At 40.7% G+C, this 25,043-nt stretch overlaps 1 long non-coding RNA gene across 1 annotated transcript; it reads right to left on the bottom strand.

The window, feature by feature from the left end:
* Positions 1 to 386: 386 nt before the first annotated feature.
* On the bottom strand, positions 387 to 22,978 carry LOC128779073 (uncharacterized). The gene is made up of 3 exons (XR_008425003.1): positions 22,899 to 22,978; positions 22,349 to 22,385; positions 387 to 635 (listed from the first exon to the last, which is right to left on the bottom strand). It is a non-coding gene; the product is annotated as an uncharacterized LOC128779073 (long non-coding RNA).
* Positions 22,979 to 25,043: the final 2,065 nt, after the last annotated feature.

The following is a 25,043-nucleotide window of genomic DNA, read 5'->3' on the forward strand; positions in this document are numbered from 1 at the left end:
ATGTCTTTGACGTGGAGGCTTTGGCCGTCAAAGCTTAATGTCAGGCACATAGATTATAGCCAAAATAGCTGTCAGGCGCTGACATTACATCTAATGATTTTTCATAGTCCTTTACAAAGATCAAATTTTATGTTTTGATATACCAGTTGATCAGCATGTTGAATGAGTGTTACATTTTTTTTCTGAGAGAAAATTTCTTCTAATTCTACGCAACCAATTTTTTATCAAAAAAAAAAAAAAAAGACAACTGTTGAAACCTGGAGCTAGTTCTTTCTCATCATCCTTCGGGACTGAGAACTAATCCTATATAAATAAATTCAGAAACAAAAATAGACCCTGTTGGGACCAAGGCATTTGTTCAGGGGAGACTCCACGTCCTCCTTAAATTGGCTCATAATGTCGGTGAGAGAAGAGTCATCGTATTGGTTTCCAAACAGTTCTGACAACTGTATCAGAAGTCATCGTGCTGGTGTGAAAAGAATCGTCATGATGTTCAAAACATTTTGAGTATTTCTGTGCAGCCAGCTGAAGAGAACAGTTCTTTTTGCCTTAACCACATGTATCCTAAGCTTTTCTGCTCTTCTGTTTCCTGATGTACGACAGACAGGCAGTTCCCAACCTGTAATCAGCTTTCTCTAGAATGGACCAAAAAAAAAAAAAAAAAAAAAATCATGCCACATGCTAAGGAATTCAACTTTTGCGGTTACATGTTAGTTTTCCTAATTGATAAGATTCCCTGCTTTAAGGACGTAAAGCCCTAGGAGCAACTTCCCTATTTGAAACGTTCAGTTTTTTACATGTGCTTCCATCTGTGCACTATTCCTGCGGTGAGGTCTGTTCACACACACAGCAACACTCATTCTTGATGTCCAGGCTCAGTCAGGTCTGAAGAATGGCTGTCATTTCTTAGACTCACCTGTGAATCTGTGAGAAGTGACCGGAATGAATCAGACAGAAACTGATGGGATTAACTTCCTTTTGTAATCTGTTTAACTTACTAGCTTTGCTCTCCTCTTCTCATAGAAAATTATTACTATTTTGCATATTGCATGTTTGCAGAGCCGTGTAAGTTAATGTCTCACATTATCAAAAGTCCCTGTAGTCCTCAATGAGGGCAGCCAGTTTGTTGGTCAATTAGAAAAGAGCAAAAGTACATACCTAGAAGGGAAAGTATTCAAATCCATCCTTTGTATCTCAACATTTTGTGTCCCCAAAATATTCATTTCCAGGGATGCATGGGTGTTGAGGTACTCAGCAAAAGTTGGGGTCTACTAGTGGACTTCAGGTTGCCTTCTAGAGTCTCGATGGCATTCCCAGAAGCTTACATGTCACATTCAGCCTGCTTAAAGACAAGCATTGGCACCTCCTTATGCATTGGGGTCCTCGAGATTCAGCCGTATCTTCGCTACATGGACGTGCCTTTCTTCTTCCCATACAACAGCCTTTCCACTCAATTACATGAGAGGAGAGAAGAGGAACGAGTTGAGGATAATAAATCCTGACCATCTTGCAGATGAACTAACCAACCTGAGCACAAGAGGAACAGGAGGATGTGAACAGGCTAGAAACACATATAACGTGAGGCTGGTCTCCCTGCTCTGAGCAGCATTCAGTCATCATGTACTGGGCAGCCTTTATTCTGATTGGTTGGTGTCTTTGCCATAGGATTGGTTGAATATTTTTTCTATTTATTTTACACCCTTTCATATTTTCCACTTTTACAAAGATATTATATTTATATATAAATTATAAATATAATAAATGTTTATAAATTATAAATATATATAAAATATATTATAAATTATAAATATATATAATTATAAATTATAAATATAGTAAACATATATATAACATTGTGCAAACTTTTAAGATGCACAATATAATTATTTGATATTTATGTTTATTGTGAAATGATTATCACAATACATTTAGTTAACATCCATCACTTCACATAGCTATATCTATTTTGCTCATAAGGAAAGCAATTTTCAAATATTTAATACAGTATTAGTAACTTTAGTCACCATGCTGTACATTAAATTCCCAGAACCATTTTCTCTTATAGCTAGAAGTTTATAATCGACCACATTTCCCAATTTCCCCATCCTCCTACCCCCACCTCTGGTAACCACCAATCTTTTTTTTCTATGAGTTTGGGTGTTTTTTTAGATTCCATATGTAAGTGAGATCATATCATATTTGTCTTTCTATCAGACTCATTTCACTTAGCATGATACCCTTAAGGTTAATCCATGTTGTTGAAAATGACAGGATGTCCTTCTTGTTAATAGCTGAATAACATTCCATTATATATGTACCATATTTTTTTATACAATCATCTGTCAATGGACATTTAGATTGTTTTCATGTCTTTGCTTTTGTAAATAATGCTGCAATGGAGATGGGGCTTGTTGTCTTGCAAACTCGAGAGTTTCCTGAGTGAAATCTGAAGCAGGTCCCTGTACATGGAGGGCAAGGAGAGACCAAAGAATAAGGCAGGCCGTTCCTTTCTTGTATGGTCACAAGACAAGTAGATCTCCTGACTTGCTCAACAGAACCTTAGTTTATGCAGAGGCCTTAACTGCGTTCAGTCAAGTATTTAGTCCATTAGTCTTTCAAAGCTGCATTCCTGAAATAGCTCCAGCTATGGGAATGGTGGGCAGAGCATACCTTCCAAGGACAGGGAGGGAGCGAGGAGCCTCCAACCACCCAAGTTTCGTATGGGGGTCAACCAGAAGTCACATCCTCTTAATTACCTCTTCCAACAGGGATATAGATAGCTCACTCAAAATAGAAATTTCATTTCCTTCAGATATACACCAAGAAGTAGAATTTCTGGACAATATGGTAGTTATATTTGTAATTTTTTGAGGAACCTCCATAGAGTTTTCCACTGTTCTCACCAACAGTGCATGAGGATTCCCTTGTCTCCATGTTAAACAAAACAAAACATCCTGTCAACCTAATATATTTTATCTGCAATGCTGTCCTTCAGAAATGAGGGGAAAATAAAGACATCCCTGAACAAACAAATGCTGAAGAAGTTCTTCACTACTTGCAAGGAATACTGACAGAAGTTGCCAACTAACATGGATGCCTATTAACATGGATGCCAATTAACAATTATATTTGTAAAACTCACTGGTGATGGTAAATATATAGTCAAAGTCAGATTCTCTGATATTGTAATGGTGGTACATAATTCATTTACAATATAGTTTAAAAGTTAGAAAACAAATGAGTTAGACATAACTATACTACAATAATTTGCTTTTGATCAAATATTTTGAGTGGTCACCTCAACTACTGTCGCTTGGTTGAAATGCCATGTATCATTTCATCATTTTCAAAACCACAGGAAAGTTTTTTTTTTCCAAACAAAGGTGAACAACCTGAGATCACAATATGTTCTGGTCATTAACTAATTAGTTAAGAGGCTTAGGACAAGCCACTTTCTCTGTGGTCTAGTTTCCTAATCAGAAATACAGGAATGGAATTAGATAACACTGAAAGTTTAATCCAGATCCAAAGCTGTGTTTATCTGGTTATGTATTTACCAAATACAAAAACACAAGTTACTGCTGCTGATTATGGAGGGTCATTCTTGAGGAAAGGTCACTGTGTCCCATATGGGAGATGCTCGTGTATACAGAGGTATTCATTCATTGATCAGCTATTTATTGAAAGTCTCCTAAGTATCAGGCACAGAGTTAGATGCTAGGACTATTTGCAGTGAGAAAATACATCTATGGACCAAAATTAAGTGAGTTTAAGAGTTACTGGGCAGACTTATTCTCTGCAAGAGACCATGGGCTTTGGGTTCAAATAGACTAGCTTTGAATTCCAGGCCTGTCCTTTAGTAACTGTCATTCAGACCTTGGTACCATACATCCCATTTACAAGGGATTATTCAGTGTGTTTGATGGGCTAAGTTTCTACATGGGTAGCTATAATAAGCCACGTGTTCATTTGCATCTTGCAAATAAGCTCTTTTAGCTAGAGATTTTCATTACTAGTCTCTTCCTTGTGGGATGAAGTTCTTGTAAGTTGGTAATTGCATCATGCCTTTAAGCAGGAATAACTAAGTTTAAATGTATTCCTGATCTATAGATTTATTAACGTGTGAGCCCTAGTTAATTTGAGCAGCCTTTGAAAATATTCTTAGGAAACCTAGGAAATGAAGGAGAAAGGAGGCCTGTTTGTGAACAGATGGTAGGAGCAGGTAGGAAGGAGGATGAGATTGAATCTGTAATGAACAAATACTCCTCTTCATTTTATATTAACCAGACAGCTTTATTATTTGATGAAATGACTTGCCCCTTTATATACTTCTTTTCTGGTATTTAATAACTGAACTGAGCATTGCTTCAGTGGTATACTGGAAACTTCAGTCCCAGAATTATAAGAGTCTGTGATTGAAGGAGTAGGGTAATCAAGGATAGGGCCCCCATATTCTAGTCCATCTCTCAGCAATGTTCTCTCCTCAGGAAATGCAGACAAACTGGATTAGAAGGGTGGACAATAAGCGAAGTAACAAACAAACAAGAAATCCACAAAAATTTTACGTTCCAAATTATTAACACATATAAATTTATGGTTCAGAGAGAGAGAGAGAGAGGGAGAGAGAATACTGTAATGGTCAAAGATAAATTAAAATAACAACAACACAGCCTAGATCCTAAAGGTTTTAGATTCTAAACCCTGGATCCCAGTGTTTTTGATTGTTCTTTTTGTTTTCTTTTGAGTTTAGTTTTATTAGTATAAGAATACTTAACATGAGATCAACCTTCTTAAATATTTTTATTTTTAACTTTTTTTAATGTTTATTTTTGAGAGAGAGAGAGAGAGGGATAGAGAAAGAATGAATGGGGGAGGAGCAAAGAGAGAGAGAGGGAGACAGAGAATCGGAAGCAGGCTCCAGACTCTGAGTTGTCAGCACAGAGCCCAATGCGGGGCTCGACCCCACGAACTGTGAGATCATGACCTGAGCCAAAGTCAGACACTTCACCGACTGAGCCACCCAGGCATCCAAGCCTTCTTAAATTTTGAGTGTATAATACATTATTGTTGACTATAGTTACAATTTGTGAGCACATTCATCTTGTTGTATTGAAACTTTATGCTCATTAATTTAGTAACTCCCTTTCTCCCCTTTCCTAAGCCCCTGGAAACTAACATTCCACTACTTGATTCTATGAATTTGACTATCTTAATGCATGATATAAGTGGAATCATGAAGTGTTTGTCTTTCTGTGATTGGCTTATTTCACTTAGCCTGTCTTCTAGGTACATCCATGTTATTGCACATCATAGAATTTCCTTCATTTTTAAGGCCAAATAATATCCACTGTATGTATACACCACATTATCCTTATCTATTCATTTCTCTATAGATTTAGGTTGTTTCCAGAACTTAGCTATTGTGAATTATGCAGTAATGAACATAAGAGTGTTCATATCTCCTCAAGATTCCAATTTTCATTTTTCTGGATACCCAGAAGTGAAATTTCTGGATCATATGATAGTTCCATATACATTTTTTGAGAAATCTCCACACTGTTTTCCATAGCAGGGACACCATTTTGCATTCCCACCAATAGCGTACCAGGGCTCCAATTTCTGTACATCTTAGCCAAAAGTTATTGTCTTCTGTGTAAGGTATTATCTAATTGTGGTTTCGATTGTTATTCCCCTGATGATTTGTGATGTTGAGCCTTTAAAAAAAAATACCTTTTAGTCATTCATATGTATTCCTTGCTGAAATGCCTACTCAAGTCCTTAGGCCATTTTGTATTTGGATTATTAGCTTTTTTCACTGTTGAGTTGTACAAGTCCCTTATATATTTTGAAGACTAACTCCTTATCAAAAATATGGTTTGCAAATATTTTCTCTGCCTTGTACTTTGCTTTTTTCACTCCTGATTATTTTTTTTGCTGTACAGAAGCTTTTAAGTTTGATTCAGTTCCACTTTTTTATTTTTTCATTTTGCTTTGTCTGTGCTTTTGTTACAGTATCCATGGAATCATTGCTAAGACCACTATCATAAAGCTTTCTTTTTGTTTTCTCCTAGGAGTTTATTATTTCAGGTCTTGTATTTAAGTCTTTAGTCCACTTTGGGTTTGTTTATATAACATAAGTATCTAATTTTTTTCTTTTTTTTCCTGTATATATCATCTTCTCAACACCATTTGTTAAGAGATTATTCCCCATTGTATATTCCTGGCACCCTATTGAAGATCAGGTTACTGTATATAAATGGATTTATTTCTGGACTATTTTGTTCCATTGGTCCACTGCATATGTTTGTTTTTATGCTGATACCATACATTTTTTATTATAATAGCTTTGGATGTAATTTGAAATCAGAAGTGTGATGCTTCCAGCTTTGTTTTTCCTTCTCAGGATTAATTTAGCTATTCCTTACCTTTTGTGGTAAGGAATTTAAAAAAAATTTTTTTTAATGTTTATTTATTTTTGAGAGACTGAGAGGGACAGAGCACGAGCAGAGAAGGGGCAGAGAGAGAGGGAGACACAGAATCCGAAGCAGGCTCTAGGCTCTGAGCTGTCAGCACAGAGCCCAACGCGGGGCTCAAACTCACAAGCCATGAGATCATTACCTGAGCCGAAGTCAGATGCTTAACTGACTGACCTACCCAGGCGCTCCCATATAAATTTAAATTCTTTTTTCTATTTCTATAAAATATGCCACTGGAATTTTTATAGGAATTGAATTAAATCTGCATATTGCTTTGGATGGTGTGGACATTCTAACAATATTAAGTCTTCTAATCTACAAAATGTGTTTTTATTTGTAGCTTATTTAATTTCTTTCATCAGTGTTTTGTAATTTTGAGTGTACAGACCTTTCACCTACTTGGTTAGTTTACTCCTATGTATTATTTTTATGTGATTTTAAATGGGAATGTTCTTCTAATTTCCTTTTCAGATAGTTTATTTTTAGTGTATAGAAACACAAGTGATTTTTGTATATTGATTTTATATCCTGGAAATTTACTGGATTCATTGATTAGTTCTAACAGCTTTTTGGTGGACTCTTTAGTGTTTTCTCTATATAAGATCTTATTGTCTGCACACAAGAACAATTTCACTTCTTGCTTTCTGATTTGTATGCTCTTTATTTCTTCTCCTTGCCTAATTGCTCTAAGACTTCTGGGACTATATTAAATAGGAATTGTCTTTTTCCTGATCCAGGAAGAAAAGCTTTCATTTTTTTCAAAGTAGATATTAGCTATTAATGATGTAGGCTGTTGGCTTTTTATATACGGACTTTATTATGTTGAAATAACTTACTTGTAATCCAAGTTTACTGCCAGCTTTTGATCATGACAGGGTATTGAATTTTGGCAAATATTTTCTGTATCTATTGAGACAATCATGTAAATATTAGCTTTTATTTTGTTTAATATGGTGTATCACATTAATTGATTTTCATATGTTGAACCATCTTTGTATCCCACAGATAAATCCCACTTGATCATAGTGTATGATCCTTTTAATATGTGGTTGGATTTGGTTTGCTAGTATGTTGTTGAGGATTTTTGCATATATATTGATCATGGATATTGGCTTATAGTTTTCTTTTCTTGTGATGTCTTTGCCTGGCTTTTGTATCAAGGTAATGCTAACCTCATTAATGTGTTTGGATGAGTTCCTTCCTCTTCAATTATTTGGAAGATTTTGAGAAGGAATGGCATTGATTCATCTTTAAATGTGTGGTAGAATTCACCAGTGAAGCCATCTGGTCCTGGGCTTTTCTCTGTTGGGAGATTTTTGATTACTGATTCAATCAGGTTTTGTTTTTTTTTTTTCTCAACCGCTTTGGAAATAGAGAAATAGAGCTTAGGAAATATAAATGTGTATCAGGATAAAATTCCCATGGGACAAAGTGTTTTGGAGTTAAATATTAGTGTATGTTCAGAAAAATGGCTAATAGGTAATTCTAGCCTTGTCCTTTGACCCCCTCCCACACACACATTCGCATACACACACCTTTTCCCCTTTTTACCATATTAAGTGGAATCTTGTGATCACACTTTTGGGCTATCTCGTCTAGTTAATCCTCCAGGCACATAAGAGCCTAGTACAGGCTTCTCTTATTTTCTGTATTTAGAACAGTCACTGACTCAAGATGATAAAGCAGAATGTACACACCTAGGGAAATGTGGTCTGGAGACATTTGCACTCGCCCCAGCTAGGAATATTTATTTTATTTTTGCATATATGAAAAAAATGCCTTACTCTGTCTGGAAGGAGTCTTTGTGGTTTTCGTCAAAGAGACAGAAAAGAGGGCACTGCAAAAGTGGGTGAAAGTTCTCTGAAGATCCAGGAGGTGCTCCTAGTTCTCCACCACCATGTAGAAGAGGTGAAAGTGAAGCAGAGTGAGATAAACCCACTTGCTCAAGGCCACACTGGCAGAGGGTAGAGGTAGAAGGAGTATTTTCAACCTCAAACGCTGGTTAGGTTTTTCTACTGTACCATTCTCAAAGCCATCAGAGGAATACATTCTGTAGTCCCAAACCTCTAATCTGCCTATGTATGAAGAATTCCTTCAATATCAAATGTGTAAATGTGGATAATATACTCAGTGTCAGGACCAAGCACTGACCACTGGCTTGGAGAAGTATGACATAAGATATTGCCTAATGGTGGTAACATAGCTACATAAAGCTGTCTATAATTATTTGCTTAATCTCCAAAGAGGCCAAAGATGCTGGCCATAGATCAGCCAGCTATATGGAAGGGTGCCTTTTACTTCATTACACACACAAATGTTCAGCTGGGCATTGTAACATTCCTGTTTGTCCCTGGTTAAATATTTTTCAGTGCAGGCTTTGGAAATCAGTGCAACCTGTGGGCACTACCAGAGAAAAATAAACTACATATATTATACCACTAAACATCAAAAGAATGTCACAGAAGCGCGTTGGGGTCAAAACTGAATGGGAAATGGGGAGAGGGAAGACATTTGGCCTGCTGCTCAGAAGGCAGTCAGCACAGGCTCTGGATTTAGATTGCCTGGGCCACAGTTGTACCTCTGCCTCTGTTTGAGATAAATATTCCGGGAACCAGATTCTGATACAGGGATATGATTGCACTGTTGAATCAAAACATGTAGGGGAGTAAAGGAGTAGGGTGAGGCAGAAGGAGAAGTTGAATAGATACAATGCAGGGACAATAGAGAGTCTCCAGGTTGCTCTGGAGTTAGAATGACCTACTGGGATCATTCTGTGAAGCGGCGGTGCCAAACCTTTATATCTCTATACTAATAAGTCATTTGACACAAGCAGTTCCTGGAGAGGATTGTATTCTGGGGTGAGGTGATCTCTTTCCAGTTGAAGAAAGTTCCCCAGAAGGTCTCAGCTGATAGCTGTCAGCTGTCAACACTTCCAACAGCTGAGGGAATGAGTACATTAATCATAAAGTTGGAATCTTGGTGATGCACAGTGTCCTCTATGGTCCACTGCTTGTAGCACTCAGATCCAATTGTTTCATATAATTTGTGAGAATAGCACAATTAGGTTTATGTTGTTCTCTTTTGCTAAAGAAATTTAGAAGAAAAAATTAGTGGAATAAACTATTGGCCCTGTTACTGCAGCTGACCTTGAAAGCACAACTTAATCTCATCTTGCCTCTTCCCTACTATCAGTTCTCAATTCTCTGCACCCTCAGCTAACACTTCTCGTAGTATCAGAGCTAATTTTGTGGGGTGACTGATACCTGCATCTGATATGAGGGACATGAGTGCTTGGGAGACATGCTTTCCTTAGGCTAAGGCCACTGGTCTTCTGTATTTACCATCAAAATTAGCAAGAGGCACTATAGTAGGTGATTTGGGTACCTAAAATATTCTTCCCTGTTTATAGTATATAAGAGCTACCTCCATCAACAAAGACTACCTTATGTGTTTATTCTAGTCAAGATGAATCTTTGTACTTTCTAGGGTGAAAGAAGTCCAGTTATAATCAACTCGTCATCAAATGGTTGTGTTTTTCTTTGTTTGTTTTGCTTTGTTTTGTTTTGTTTTGTTTTTATAGTTGGTTGGTCTTGAGATGGGATGCCATCTGTTTTATGATGGATGCCCTCTGGTTAGTGTTGACGTTGACATGTGATATTAGGATCATTACACTTCATGCCTACTCTCATAGGTCCATCCACATTTCTCTTACTTTAATTCCTTGTTCCCAATCTTTCATTTTTATGCAAAGTCTGAGCCACAAAACAAATTAGTTGTTATTGTTCATGGTCAGTGTATATATTCTTTCCCCAGGCCACTACTCTATCTATACAAAGAGGAAAGAAAGTACACTGGCCAAACTTTGCCCAATGGGAGTATTGTACCTCCTTGTCCCTTTTAATATCACTGATGAGTGTGGCTGAAATTTGGCTTTGTTCCCCTTCTGTCAGCTAGTCTTAAGTCACTAACCCATGTAGCCATAGAGCTGAGCTAAAGCAGAGGAACCCACGAAACATTGGTGGTTGACACGGGGGTCTGGACTACCTTCTTGTGCCATTTATTTATGCCCTCTCCAAGAGGTATTTGTTATATATTATGACTTCATGGGTCTTATGAACTCAACTCATGATGGATAATTATGGACACAAGGTTACTTGAAGCCCTTTTTTCCAAATCTCAGAATATTACTAGTGATCCCCCAAACTACATTATGTTTCTCATATTGTAGCCTCCAAACAATTCCCTATGACATCCTTTCCCATCATAGATATTTCTAATATCATAGGATCTGCATTATATATATAGCCCAAGTAGCAGAAATACTTTTATAGTAGCCTAAACATGTTGGAGACCCCTTTCTTATTTTGAATCCCAAAGCTGATAATGTTTTGTATCACTTGGAAATGGTTCACAACAGTATTTCTAAGTATGAAATAATCTACCTCCAGAATCTGAACAGGCTTACCAGGATGCCATGCTCTATTAGCCACTTCCATAGCTTTCTATATAGTAAGACCATATAGTTGCCAGCCTAGGTGTTCATTGTTATAGACTAAATTGTGTCCCCTACAAATTAATACATTGAGGCCCTAGCCTCCAATGTGACAATATTTGAAGATATTTCCTTTGAGGAGGTACTTAATGTTGAATGAAATCATAAGAGTGGAGCCATAATGTGATAGGACTGGTGTCCTTATGAGAAGAGAAAGAGACACCAGGATTGTGTATGTACAGAGGAAAGGCAATGTGAGGACCCAGAAGGAATCTCCCTGAAAACCAGGAAGAGAGACCTCACCAGAAGCCAGCCCTTTTGGTACCTAGATTTTGGAGACTCCTGTCACTAGAACTCTGAGAAAATGAATTTGTTATTTTAGCACCCAGTTAATGGTATTCTATTATACAGCCCGAGCAGACTAATTATACTCATTATGGTACCTGTGCTTACCTTGCTTTTAATGAAAATCTACCACCTAGCCTCTATTATTGCTATTACTGAATCCAGCTCTGTAACAACATCTACTACTGTAAGTGCTAGCCTGTGGAGGACAGCCACCACTGAGCTTCTCAGTGATACTTAGTGATTCTTCTCTCTAGTGTGGTACAGCCTCTCCCTAAGGAATGTGGTGAAAACCTCAAGACAAGGGAAGGCAACCTGGCTATGTGCACGTGCATGACAACATAGACCGTCCATTCAGACTGTATGTTCTATAAGGAACAAAACATCAACTCTAAGGCACTGGGCAGTGGGTTGGAGTTGCTGTGTGACTGTGTGTGAATGAGATGGACAGTGAAAAGATTCCTACCTGCCCAATGGGCAAAAGTGAGTGTTGAGTCCCAATCTGTGGCTCTGTGGCCATCTGATATGGCTTAGGGCAGTGTCAGACTTTCTCAGGAGTCTTATCTGGGTCAGGGCTTGATACTGAACCCGCCAATGCTAAGAGGTGCCTGAAATATCTCTGAGAGGAAAGCAGCCAGAAATGGACAAATCAGGTGTGTGTCCTCTCCAAACTGTCCCTCCCTTCCCCCTTTTTCCTCTCTTGTGCATGAAAGTTGTCCATTAGGGGGAGGAAATGGATGGAAAGTAGAGTAAACTAACTCCCCTAGAGTGTGTGTTGAGGAATTTCAAGAAGGGATATTCAGGAGATTATGGTGTGAAATTAACTCCTAGAAAGCTCTGGACATTCTATGAAATTGGCCATAATTCAGGGTGGGCTGGCTCTCCAAGGGCTCACTTGATAAGGAACTAGTTGGCCTAGTGTTCAGGGTCATTGTGGGGAATCCAGGCCATCCTGACCAATTTCCTTACATTTACTGTTGGCAAGACCTGGTCCTATCCCAGCTGCCTTGGTTAAAGTCTGTATTGAAGAGAACTGTAAAATTATGAGGGCTCGTGTCATGGCTTCCTCCAAATGCTGGCCAAAAACTGAAAAACCTATACACTAGGGAGATCCTGGGGAACCCCACTGCCATATTCCCCACTGTACCCCTCACTGCCACCTGTGCCTCCAGCTGTCTCGACTACCGAGACCCTACCAGAGCCTGCCCCTAGTTCTGAGGCCTCACCACCTCTCCAAATGTGACCAGCTCTCCCAGAGTACCAGTTATAAACCCATATACCTCTCCTGGAAGGCAACTACAAGATCAGGCTGTAAGAGACAGTCCCTCCCTGCAGCAACACTGGGGAGCCCTATAGATGCCACTGAGGAAAACTAGGTTACCCTTCTATTATGATAAGGAAGGCCAGATCCAAGGAGGCCAGCATGTTTTTGTGAACCAACCCTTTACCACTATGGACCTCCTAAATTGGGAGTACCATACTCCCTCCTATGATTGAAGCCCCAGGCTATGATTGAACTAATGCAGTCCATAATTCAAACCCATCAACCTACTTGGACATACTGCCACCAGCTTCTCCTGACCCTCTTCATTACGGAGGAGTGTCACTGAATTACCCAGGCTGCCCTAAAATGGTTAGAGGCGAATGCCCCGGCTGGGATAGTGGACACCCAGGCCTATGTTCAGGCTCATTTTCCTGGGAAGGACCCCAAATGGGACCCAAATGACTTAAGTGTAGACAGAGGGCTTGCAAGGACTAAACAGTATCAAGAAACCCTTCTAAATGACATGAAGGAAGGAGGAAAAAAGGCCATAAACATGAATAAAACATCAGAAGTGCTCCAGGGACCTGAGGAGAGCCTGAGCTAGTTCTATGAGAGACTATGAGAGACTAGAGGCATTTTGTCTCTATGCTCCTTTTGACCCAGAGGTGCCCATTAACCAGTGGATGGTCAATGTGGCTTTCATAGGTCAGGCCCAAGGGGACATCCAGCATAAGCTGCAAAAGCTAGAGGGTTTTGCTAGCACACATGCCAGTCAGTTGCTGGAAGTAGCTACTAAGGTATTTGTCAACCATGACCAGGTGGCACAGAGGAAAGAACACCAGAAGATGCAGAAAAAGGCAGACTGGTTAGCTGCTGCCTTGGTGGAGCTGTCGAATGCTCCCAGAAAGGTACCCTGCAGGGCCAGGGCTGGGGCCAAAAGGGGAATGGAAGGGAGGATCATCTTGCCCAGGACCAAAGTTAGGGTGGAACTGGTATGCTCACTGTCCTCAGGAAGGCCACTAGAAAAACGAGTGTGCCCTGCAGCTGGGTAATTCTCAGCAGGGCCCCAAGCAAAAAGAAAGAGGTCATGTGGTCTGGGGCCAGTAGCTACCAGCATCAGGGCCTCAGGGGCCCCCAAAGATGATTTTGTGGGGCTAGCCACCATGGAAGACTATGAAGAGGACTAGGACAGACCAGAGTCTATTTTGATAGGCCCCCAAGAACCTATGGTCTGAATGAATGTGGGGAGCTGACGCATCGACTTCATGGTAGATACTGGGGTGAAACACTCTGTGGTAACCCAACCCGTGAGCCTCCTCTCACAGAGACAAGCCACCATTGCGGGTGTCATGGGCAATCAGACACGCCGTCCCTTCCTGCTGCCTTGGTGATGCAATTTAGGTGGCCATGAAGTCATCCATGAATTTCTGTGCCTCCCCAACTGCTCCATGGCTTTAATAGACCAGAACATGTTGAGAAAACTGCAGGCCCCGATAACTTTCAACTCCCACAAACAAGCTGCTCTGACCCTACGAAAGCCAGAAGCAAAGATTATGACTCTCACGATTTCCCAAGGGGAAGAATGGCACCTTTACAGTCTCATGGAGGAGCCACAACAGGGATCTGAGCTGCCCTTCAGAGAACCTGGGGTGGCTGAGGACAACCCACCAGGACTGGCCCAGAATATACCTACAAAAATTGTAAAACAAAAGCCAGGGGCAGAGCCCATCCACCAAAATCAATATTTCATCCCTTGTAAGACACAGATAGGGATATGGAAGCATCTGGAGAGACTTCTAAAATACTGGATCCTCCAAACCTGTAGGTCATCTTGGAACATGCCTCTCCTACCAGTCTAGGTGACATGCACCGATGACTACTGGCCAGTCCAAGACTTGCACACAGTAAACCAGGCTGCCGTCACCCTGTACCCAGTTGTTCCCAAACCCATACACTTTCTTGGATCTTATCCCCATCAAAGCTGCTTTCCTCACATGCCTAGAACTCAAGGATTTTTTCTTCTACATCCGCCTGGCCTGCCAGAGTCAACCAATATTTGCCTTCCAGTGGGAGAATCTTGAAAATGGTGACAAGGGCCAGTTGACTTGGACCAGATTGCCTCAGGGGTTTAAAATTCCCCAACTATTTTCGGCACTGCATTAGACTCAGACCTAAGAGCCTTCCCAGCAGATCAACAGGGCTGTGTTTTGCTTCAATATGTAGATGACTTACCGCTGGCTAGAAGGTCTCAGGAGGATTGCATGAAAGGACTCGGCAACTCGTTACCCTCCTATGGGAAGCTGGCTATAAGGTCTCAAGGAAAATGCCAAAATCTATCAAAAGAAAGTCAAGTACCTTGGCTTCCACCTCTCCCAGGGGCAGCACCAACTCAGCCTGGAGAGAAAACAGGCCATTTGTTTGATCCTGGTTCCATCTACCCGACCTCAGTTTCAGGAGTTTCTCAGGGCCACAGGTTTTTGTAGAATCTGGATACCTAACTTCCTGGTCTTGGAAAAACCCATTTATGAGGCCACAAAGAGGGGAGGGCAAGAACCTGTGTTATGGGAGCAAGTACAGCAAAAGGGCCTTTGAAGAGATCAAACAGGCCCTCACCAACATGCCTGGTTTGGGTCTCCCAGATATGTCCAAGACTTTCTTCATGTACATTCATGAACATACTGGTGGGAGTCCTAACCCAGATGTTGGGGTCATGGCATCATCTGATCGCATATCTCTCCAAACATCTTGACTCTGTTGCCCAAGGCAGGCCACCCTGCCTACGGGCACTTGCTGCCATGGGCCTCTTAGTGTCTGAGGCTGACAAGATAACTATGGGACAAGAATTGACAGTCCGAGTGCCATGTTCAGTATTAACATTAATGGAATACAAGGGGCAATACTGGCTAACCAACACCCAGATAATCAGATATCAGGCAATGCTATGTGAGAACCCACACATTCATGTAGAAGTAGTGCCAACCCTAAACCCTGCAACCCTACTGCCTGTCAGTCCAGGTCAACCAGATCATGACTGCATTGAAGTCATGGATCAGGTGTTCTTCAGCTTGAAGGACCAGACTTGAAGGACCAGCCCCTCAAGGACCCCGATGCTGAGTATTTCACCGATGGTAGCAGTTTTGTGAAAGAGGGAGAACACCTCACAGAGTACTCCATGGTGACCCTGAATTCTATCATTGAGGTCAAACTCCTGCCAAAGGGGACTTTGGCACAGAAGGCAGAGCTTATCACACTAACCCAAGGGATATGTGTTAATATATACACAGACTATAGGTATGCCTTCACCGCCCTCCATGTACATGGGGCATTCTATAAAGAGAAGGGCCTAATAAACTCAGGAGGAAAAGACATAAAGTATGATAAAGAAATCCTTGAATTCGTAGATGCTGTGTGGGCCCCTAAAAGAGTGGCAGTCACGCATTGTCAGGGACATCAAAGGGGAGACACCATGGATGCACAGGGAAATACTAAAGCAGAACAGGAAGCAAAGTTTGCAGCCTCCAAAGGAACAGCGGAATCAGTGGCTTTAACCACCGCAGTGTTCCCTAGTCCACTTGCAGAATGGGACCCTAACTATTCTCAATATGAGAGTACCTGGTTTAATACTGAAAATGGAAGCTACCTCCCAGGTGGATGGTGAAAATTTGAAGACAGCTGAGTAGCAATTCCTGAGCAATTCCTGGCTCCCCCTTTTGTCAAGCAGTTCTATCAGGAAACCCATTATTGGCCAGACAGCTCTTGAGACTCCATTGAGCCAACATTTCTCCATCCCTCAACTCTCCAGAATAGCCCAAGCAGTATGCGAACAGTGTGAAACATGTGCCCGAAATAACCCACCTATATTAGGAAACCCATCTACACTGGGACTAAGTGTTGCCAATCACCTGTTAGCCCCACTAAGGGTGGGATTCTTCCTTTATGAAATCCTTTATGGCTGTCCCCCGCCCCCCATTTTCAAGGGAATAGGGGATCTAAATGAGATAGGCAATATAACCCTAAGGCAACAGATACAGGCCCTCAGCTCTACCCTAACCACTTGACACCACTGGGTTAGGGAGAAATTACCTGTCAGTCTGACCACAGACACTCACTCCATTAAACCAGGAGATGCTGTATGGGTGAAGGAGTGGAATGTCCAACCTCTAAAACCCCTCTGGAGGGGCCCATTCACTGTCATTTTGTCTACCCTCCTGCAGTAAAGGTAGCCAAAATGGGTCCATGGATTCACCACAGCAGAGTGAAGCTAGCATCTCTAAACTGGGAGTGCATTCCTGATCATCAATGCCATGCAAGCTGACCATACAGAAGAAGCAATCTACAACTCCAGAGGCTCTGGGAGACTGCAGCCCGTCTTTAGTCACCCTAGAAGTGGACTGATTTATGCACGGCAGAAGCTTGAGGAATTGACGGTCCAGTGGAACAAACAGACTGTCCTTATCTTCTATATGTTTCCTTACTGTGATGCACTGTCACCCCTTGTTTCTCAATGTTGTTGTGATTCTTGCTGTACTTTTCACCATAGGATTGGCAGAGGCCACCTGGGCCAGCTGCGGGTATAGTAAGAGGTTTCTGTTAGCATTTACCTTCCTTTTGTGGATAGGATGCTTCATTGGTATTGGTGGCTTCTAATCTGGACCTCTTTTGTAGACCTAGATTCCTCATCATGTGACCCACGTATTCGCATAACCAGCTCTGGTCAGGGAGTCACTTGGACCTTACTGTACCATACCCACTTCTCATGCCAGAGAAAGATCCTGGGGACCTGCATACACATTAAGACCACCTATTCTATCTGCCAGATAGTGTATTGACTGGTTTCAACCCACAGTATTCGCTGAGCAAGAAGTCCAGAGCCACCCTCCAGGCAAGGGCAAAATGAACCAAAGGATACAACTCACTAACCTAAAACAACCAGTGTCAATACTTTTTGATGTGTGCTTAATCATAGTTGATGCCCAGTCAACCTTTGCCAATGCATGTGGAGGACTATCTTGGGAATGGGAATACAGGCTAAATGATAAGTACATGTGTGAACTGTTCTCAACTGGGGCCCGTTTTGGGTGTGCCTGGACTTCCCAGTCTTAATGTTCCTCCTGGAACTACATATCATGGGCCAGGGAGAAGACAAAACAGCACTCCTTCAAAAGGGGATGACTACATCAAATTGTCAGCTGGGGACCCTTAACCCAGTTAATTTTACTGGTCTTAACCTGGGAGACCCCAGATGGAGAGGTAGCTGGCAGATCAGGATATGTATCCATGGACAGGGCACAGACCCAGGAACTGTATTGTAGTTTAAGAGAGTTACTGTCACACATAAGGCCATGACCCACCAGGTCTTTCATTCCTTTTATGCAGAAATGGAGAAGGATCTTCCTCCTGTCTCTGTCACAATGAAAAAGCTGTTTTTGGCCCTAGCAGAGACTATAGCCCAGACTCTAAAGATCTCTTCTTGTTATTTATTTGGGGGAACAATGGCATTGGAGGCTAGCAAATTAGATCCCTGTGAACCTTATAATGGGACAGAATGCCCATTGGGGTTTGGCTTCTCAAAACCTCAATTATTGGGAAAAACTGTCTTGCCTTGTGGGGAAGGAAGTTCACTGTCTCTGTTGGAAGCTTAACATGCCTAGGCCAAAGATTTATAACTCAGCTGCCCAGGAAGCCCAATGATGGGGGACCCCAGATCACCTTGAGCTAGATCCCCACCCCTTGTCTAACTTCCCTCATCTCCGAGAGGCCTGGGATAATGTTGACACAGCCATCAAATGGCAGGCCCTAGGTGGACTATACTGGATATGTGGAAGGACAGCCTATACAGAACTTCCTTCAGCAGGTCAGGGTCATGTGTGCTGGTAACTATTCATTGATCTTTCTTCCTTCTTCCACTTGCCAGAGGGAAACATTTGGGAGTCCAAGTGTATGGGGACAGGAAGTCTCAAAGGAAATGATGTGCCCTGCAAACTGGCAATTGGAAAGATGCTGAATGGCCTCATGAGTGTATAATTCAATATTATGGCCCTGCCACCTGGGCAGAGGATGGGTCCTGGGTCTACCACACTCCCATTTACATGCTAAACTGCATAATCAGGCTGCAAGAAGTTGTAGAAATTATAACCAATAAAACTGCCAGAGTTCTTAACTTACTAGCCAAGCAGGAAACCAAAATGCTCAGTGCTGTCTACCAAAACCACTTGGTCTTGGATTACTTGCTTGCTTCTGAGGGAAGAATTTGTGGAAAGCTTAACCTGATCAACTGCTACCCACAGATAGATGACGAAGGAAAAGTCTTAGAGGTGATCACAGGTCAAATGAGAAAGGTTGCTTATGTCCCAGTCCAGACCTGGAAAGGTTAGGACCCCAGGGAGTTATGTGGAAGATGGTTTTCAACTCTTGGGGGATTCAAAACCCTCACAAGTATTATCCTCTTGATTTGGGGATCTTGATTAATCCTAGCTTGCCTAGGTCCTCTGGTTATACAGTCTATCTCCAACATCGTTGAGATAATGATCAAAAGGAAAACAGTCATGCATGTGATTATGTTATGGAAATATAAACCTCTGAACCAAGATGATACTCTTTGACCCCAAATAGGGGTCTGAACATTAAAGCAGAGAATGTGGTAGAGCCCCTCCCCTAAGGAATGTGGTGAAACCTCAAGACAAGGGAAGGCGACCTGGCTATGTGTGCATGCAAGACATTCCTCATGACTCTGTAACATAGACCACCCATTCAGACCATATGTTAACATACATGGGAGACAAAGGAGCAAAAATTGTACAAAAGTCTACATATACCTTGATGTGCTTGGGGATCAGGTTTTTTGGGTACAAACCCCACTGAGCCCATGCTGGCGTGAGGAATAAAGTTGCCTCCTGGACAAAAAGGCCTCGGTGTCTTGTTTCTCTGTGCATGAATCCTGCGACACTAGCACATTCCTTATCACCATGGAACATGGAATACCTTGTAGGCTCTCGTCCTGAATCATTCAGCTGGTATATCTTCCAGCCTTAAATATATATCTATTAGAGTATGCTCATTCTCTAAAGTCTTTTGATTCTTTCTTCCAGCGCCGTCTTTTATTCTTGCCAGTTATGGAATTTTTACATCACTTTTAGAAGATTCGTTTGGAGTCATCCTAACTTGTTGGAAACGTCTCTTGAAATCCTTAACAGGTATTAAATCCCGTATCACAGGAAAGTGCTCACATATCAGTAAACTCCATTATCCAGTTCTAGGTTCTGCTCTTGTAAGTCTAGCTTCTTCAGAATCCTGTCCCATATGTTTTCTTCTGGCTCCAAATGCCACATGTTGGCTGTATCCTATAGCTCCTTCAGTACATAATCCTTTATCCCTTAGAAGATCCAGCAGTTCTGTGGCCAGGTTATGTAGTGATTTGACTCTAGCTTTTTTTCTGATGGCAAGCTGGGAAGGGAGGTGGAGGTAAATCCTGTGAGGCAGGGACTCTGAATTTTCTTCAGGGAAGGAGAAAACTCTGGCCTTGAATTGGGAGGAATGAGCCACTTCTTCCAGTGAAGAATGTGGAAAGGGAATCTGTGGTTCCAAGGTTTTTGTATGCATAGACCCAGATCCAGTCTCAGAATCCAATTCTTTCAAACTAAGTCTCCAACCTTTGCATAGCAGATTAGCTAAGGCAGACAAGTCAACCTTCTCTGGAATTCTGCTCTTAAAATTAAATCCTGGAAGGGAGCTTGGGTGGCTCAGTCAGTTGGGTGTCTGATTTTGGCTCAGGTCATGATCTCACGGTTCATGAGTTTGAGCCCCGCATCGGGCTCTGTGTTGACATCTCAGAGCCTGGAGACTGCTTCTGATTCTGTGTCTCCCTCTCTCTCTGCCCCTCCCCAGACTCATGCTCTGTCTCTCTGCATCTCTCAAGAATGAATAAACGTTAAAAAAATAATAATAATAAATCCTGGAAGGAAGCCTCAGTTTTCCTGCCTCAGGCTCAAGTCTCTTGATATGCCGCCAGTGAGTCCCTTTAGCTTTCATACTTCCCTTTCAGTTGGTGATTAATCATTCTCAATCTTCTATTGTCTTTCTGCAATACACCCTGGGTACTAAGCAAAATCCATCAGATTACATGGGCATTATAATTAGTATTTACCAGATCTTATATTGCTGCTACCAGCACTCCCTTCCACCAGTTTCTGGTCCAGGATCATAACCTTGAAAGTTTTCACAAGTGCATCATTATAGCTTGTTAGAGTTGATTATTACACCACCAAACCCTAGGACTTTTTATTGCCAGTGAGATGGCTAATTCAGCTCTAAAGCCCATTGAAGAGGTTTCCCCCAGCTCCTTGGGCAAGTTCTGGTACCAATTGTCTTAGGTTGATTTCTCAAAAATAGACTTTCAGAAGGAGATTTGAGTGCAAGAATCCCCTGGGAATGATACCTATGGGATGCAAAAGCACTAGGATTGGGCAGAAGGAAGATTTGGGCTATGATGCACTTGCAACAAAGACCTCAGCCAATTTCACTGGGAGCTCCGGATCTGGGACAAATCTTCACACATTCACCTCTGGTGACAGAGATGTCTGGTGGCAGACTGTTATAGGCCCTCACCACAAGGAATTGGCTGTAGGCTACCTCCAAGGAAGGGACATGACTTTGGGCTTGGTGATTTCTCTGCTGAGGACAATGTTCAGAGAAAAACTCACCTGTGAGCAGCCAGTCACCAATGCTCCCAACAGCTCAGGGAAAGGATATCTTATTAAATATCTTATATCTCATAAATTTAAGAAGATATTAAGATTTTAGGTTACTGAAAGGATTAGATAATTTAATTCATATAAAGTGCTCACTAGTGTATAGGAAGAATTCAAGAAAACGTTATATCCCAACAAAATATGCTAGTGCTTTAGTAATAATACTAACCGTGACATACATGAGTTCAAACTGTATAGACTTAAATAGAGATGTGGTACTCCACATTGTATTAAGTAATCCTCATTACATTGTTTTAAATAATTCACCTTGTTACCTGAACAGTCCCTAAATAAATAGAAGTGACATTAATGAGGACCAACTCCAGAAGTTTCCTTTAAGAAAGTTTTTGCTACCATCTTGCCATATTATTTGGCAGGCATTAACAGAAGAGTATAGACTTACTTGGCCTAGAACTGCCATTCTATAGGACATTTCCAAGTCATAGTTTATAGATAAGGGTGCTTGTTCTGGATTCTAGGAGTAGTGAGAAAATTGAGGGAAAATGGAAGAACTGACTCAAGCAAGAGATCAGTGTAAAGAGTTTGGGGCAACTGGGATGGATATTGAGGAGCAGTGGAAAAAATATTTATTGGCTATTATATAATAAAGGGAAGTAAAGCATTGGTATTTCAGGAATCAGGCTTGTTTGTGAATCCTGTGTCAGATTCTTAGATCTAAAGGTTACCTTAATTTGTGCAAGTTTAGAAAGTAACTGCTTCTCATGAATTGTTAAAGGAGCATAATAATCCTGCCTAGCTCATAGGTTTGTTGTAAGAATTAAATAAGACAAAGTATTTAAAGTGCTTGGCAAAATACTCATCGGTACATGGTGAGTATAAATATTTACTGGTTATTAGAATTATTATTAAGCGTCTATAAGAGTAAGACCATCGACTCAAGCAATGGTGTTGATAATGATAATAAGTAATAGAGCATATAATTGAGAACTGCCTAACCTAATCTTTGTCCTCAAGGAAATCACCTCATATATATTAGGGTGCTTGAAACAGTCTCTGGACTTACCTTGATGAAAGTTCACAGTCAAGCTCTGTACTTAGACCTTGGGAGAAAGAAAATGGTACATATTTCAGATATAGAAAAATGTTTTAATGGTTTGCCTTTTAACCAATCCTTTCTAGCTCCTATGTTCCCTCCCTTGTTTGTCTCTTCCTTTAGCAAAGTGTTTAGCAAAGCCCTTTTCTTTTAATGACGGGCAGTAAAAGGGCACTGTGTTTCTGCAGGACCCAGCTAAAATCTGTTGACATTCAGCGAAAACTGGATAATCCATTCATTATTTATAGACCTGTTCACATAATGCAAGACGTTTCTTTTCCTTTTTTTTAAAACAAGCCACACAATAAAAATGTTTAATTAATGGCATGTGCAAGTCTTAAGCAAAGATTTACTTGTTTTGTGGATTTAGCAAATTCTTTCAGCCGCTTCCTCCCAGATGCTGACAAGCCTGTTTGTTTATATTCATTAGCTCTTTTAAAACCCAGCCAAGTATTAGGATTATTTTTGAAGAAGCTCAGGTAGTCTCTGAAGTAGGGGATATAGGTCTTCAGAATCTCACCTCCCACGTATAGACCCTTTATGAAACATCTGCTGGTCTTCAAAGGAGGTGTTAGATGAACTTGTCCCAGCTTGCTGGAATATAGGGAAAAAAAATTATGCATTAGATAGAATCTTTTATCACATACCCACTTATAGACACATCAAAAATGTGTTTTTAAAAAATCTTCCACTGGAGTGCCTGGCTGGCTTAGTGGTTATGTGTCTGACTCTTCTTGGTTTCGGCTCAGGTCTTGATCTCACAGTTTGTGAGTTTCAGCCCTGCACTACGCTCTGGGCTGACAGTGTTGAGTCTGCTTGGGATTCTCTGTCTCCCTCCCTCTCTGCCTCTCCCCCACTCTGTCTCTCTCTCTCTCTCTCTTAGTGGGATTGCATTGAATGTGTAGACTGCTTTGGGCAGTGTTGACATTTTAGTGTATTTGTTCTTCCAATCCAAGAACATGGAATATTTTTCCGTTTCTTTGTGTCTTCTTCAATTTCTTTCCCATGTTTTCTATAGGTTTAAGGATACAGATATTTTACATCTTTGGTTAGGTTTATTCCTAGGTATTTTATCGTTCTTGGTGTAATTATAAATAGGATTAATTTCTTGTATTCTTTTTCTGTTTCTTCATTGTTGCTGTATAGAAGTGCAACCTATTACTGTACAGTGATTTTTGTATCCTGCAACTTTGCTGAATTCATGTATCAGTTCTAGCAGCTTTTTGGTGGAGTCTTTTGGGTTTTCCATGTCATCTGCAGAAACTGAAAGTGAGACTTCGTTTTTGTCATTTTGGATGTCTTTTATTTCATTTTGTTGTCTGACTGCTGAGGCTAGGACTTCCAACACTATGTTAAACAACAGTGATGAGAGTGGACATCTCTGCCATGTTCTTGATGTCAGGGGTAAAGCTCTCAGTTTTTCCCCATTGAGGATTATATTAGCTGTGGGCTTTTTTCATGTATGTTTTTTATGATGTTAAAGTATGTTCCCTTCTATACTGACTTTCTTGAGGGTTTTTATTAAGAAAGGATGCTTTATTTTGTCAGATCCTTCTTCTGCATCTATTGACAGGATCATATGGTTCTTATCCTTCCTTCTATTAATGTGATATATCACATTGAATGATTTACAAATATTGACCCAGCCCTGCAGCCCAGGAATGAATCCCACTTGATCATGGTGAATAATTCTTCTAATGTACTGTTGAATTTGATTTGCTAGTATCTTGTTGAGAATTTTTACATCCATGTTCATCATGGATATTGGCCTGTAATTCTCCTTGTTAGTGGGGTTTCTGTTTGGTTTGGGAATCAAGGTAATGCTGGCTTCATAGAATAAGTCCAGAAGATTTCCTTCCATTTCTATTTTTTTTGGAACAGCTTGAGAAGGATAGGTAATAAACCTGCTTTAAATGTCTGGTATAATTCCCTGGGGAAGCCATCTGGCCCGGGATTCTTATTTGTTGGGAGACTTTTAAAAACTCATTCCATTTCTTCACTGGTTCTGGGTCTGTTTAAATTTTCTGTTTCTTCCCAATTGAGTTTTGGTAGTGTGTGGGTGTCTAGGAATTTGTCCATTTCTTCCAGGTTGTCCATTTGTTGATATAAAATTCTTCATAATATTTTTGATAATTGTTTCAATTTCTGTGGTGTTGGTTGTGATCTCTCCTCTTTCATTCATAATTTTACCTATTTGAGTTCTCTCCTTTCTTTCTGAGAAGTCTGGCTAGGGGTTCATCAATTTTGCTTATTTTTTTCAAAAAAACCAGCTTAGATTCATCTGTTCTACTGTTTTTGTTGTTGTTTTTGTTTTTGTTTTATTTTTTGTTTTGTATTCTAGATTGTTTATTTCTGCTCTAATCTTTATTATTTCTCTTCTTCTGCTGGCTTTGGGGTTTTCTTTGCTGTTTTGCTTCTAGTTCCTTCAGGTGTGTGGTTAGGTTTTATGTTTTGTTTTTCTTGTTTCTTGAGATAGGCCTGGATTGCAACATATTTTCCTCTTAGGACTACCTTTGCTGCATCCCAAAGAGTTTGGACTGTTGTCTTTTCATTTTCGTTTGTTACCATACATTTTTAAATTTCTTCTCTAGTTAAAGAATGGGCCTGGTTGACCCATTCATTCTTTAGTAGTATTTCCAAACTTTTTCCTGTGGTCGATTTCAAG

Source organism: Panthera pardus, unplaced genomic scaffold (assembly GCF_024362965.1).
Source record: "Panthera pardus isolate Hobbes unplaced genomic scaffold, ASM2436296v1 HiC_scaffold_22, whole genome shotgun sequence".
Classification (NCBI taxonomy): Eukaryota; Metazoa; Chordata; class Mammalia; order Carnivora; family Felidae; genus Panthera; species Panthera pardus.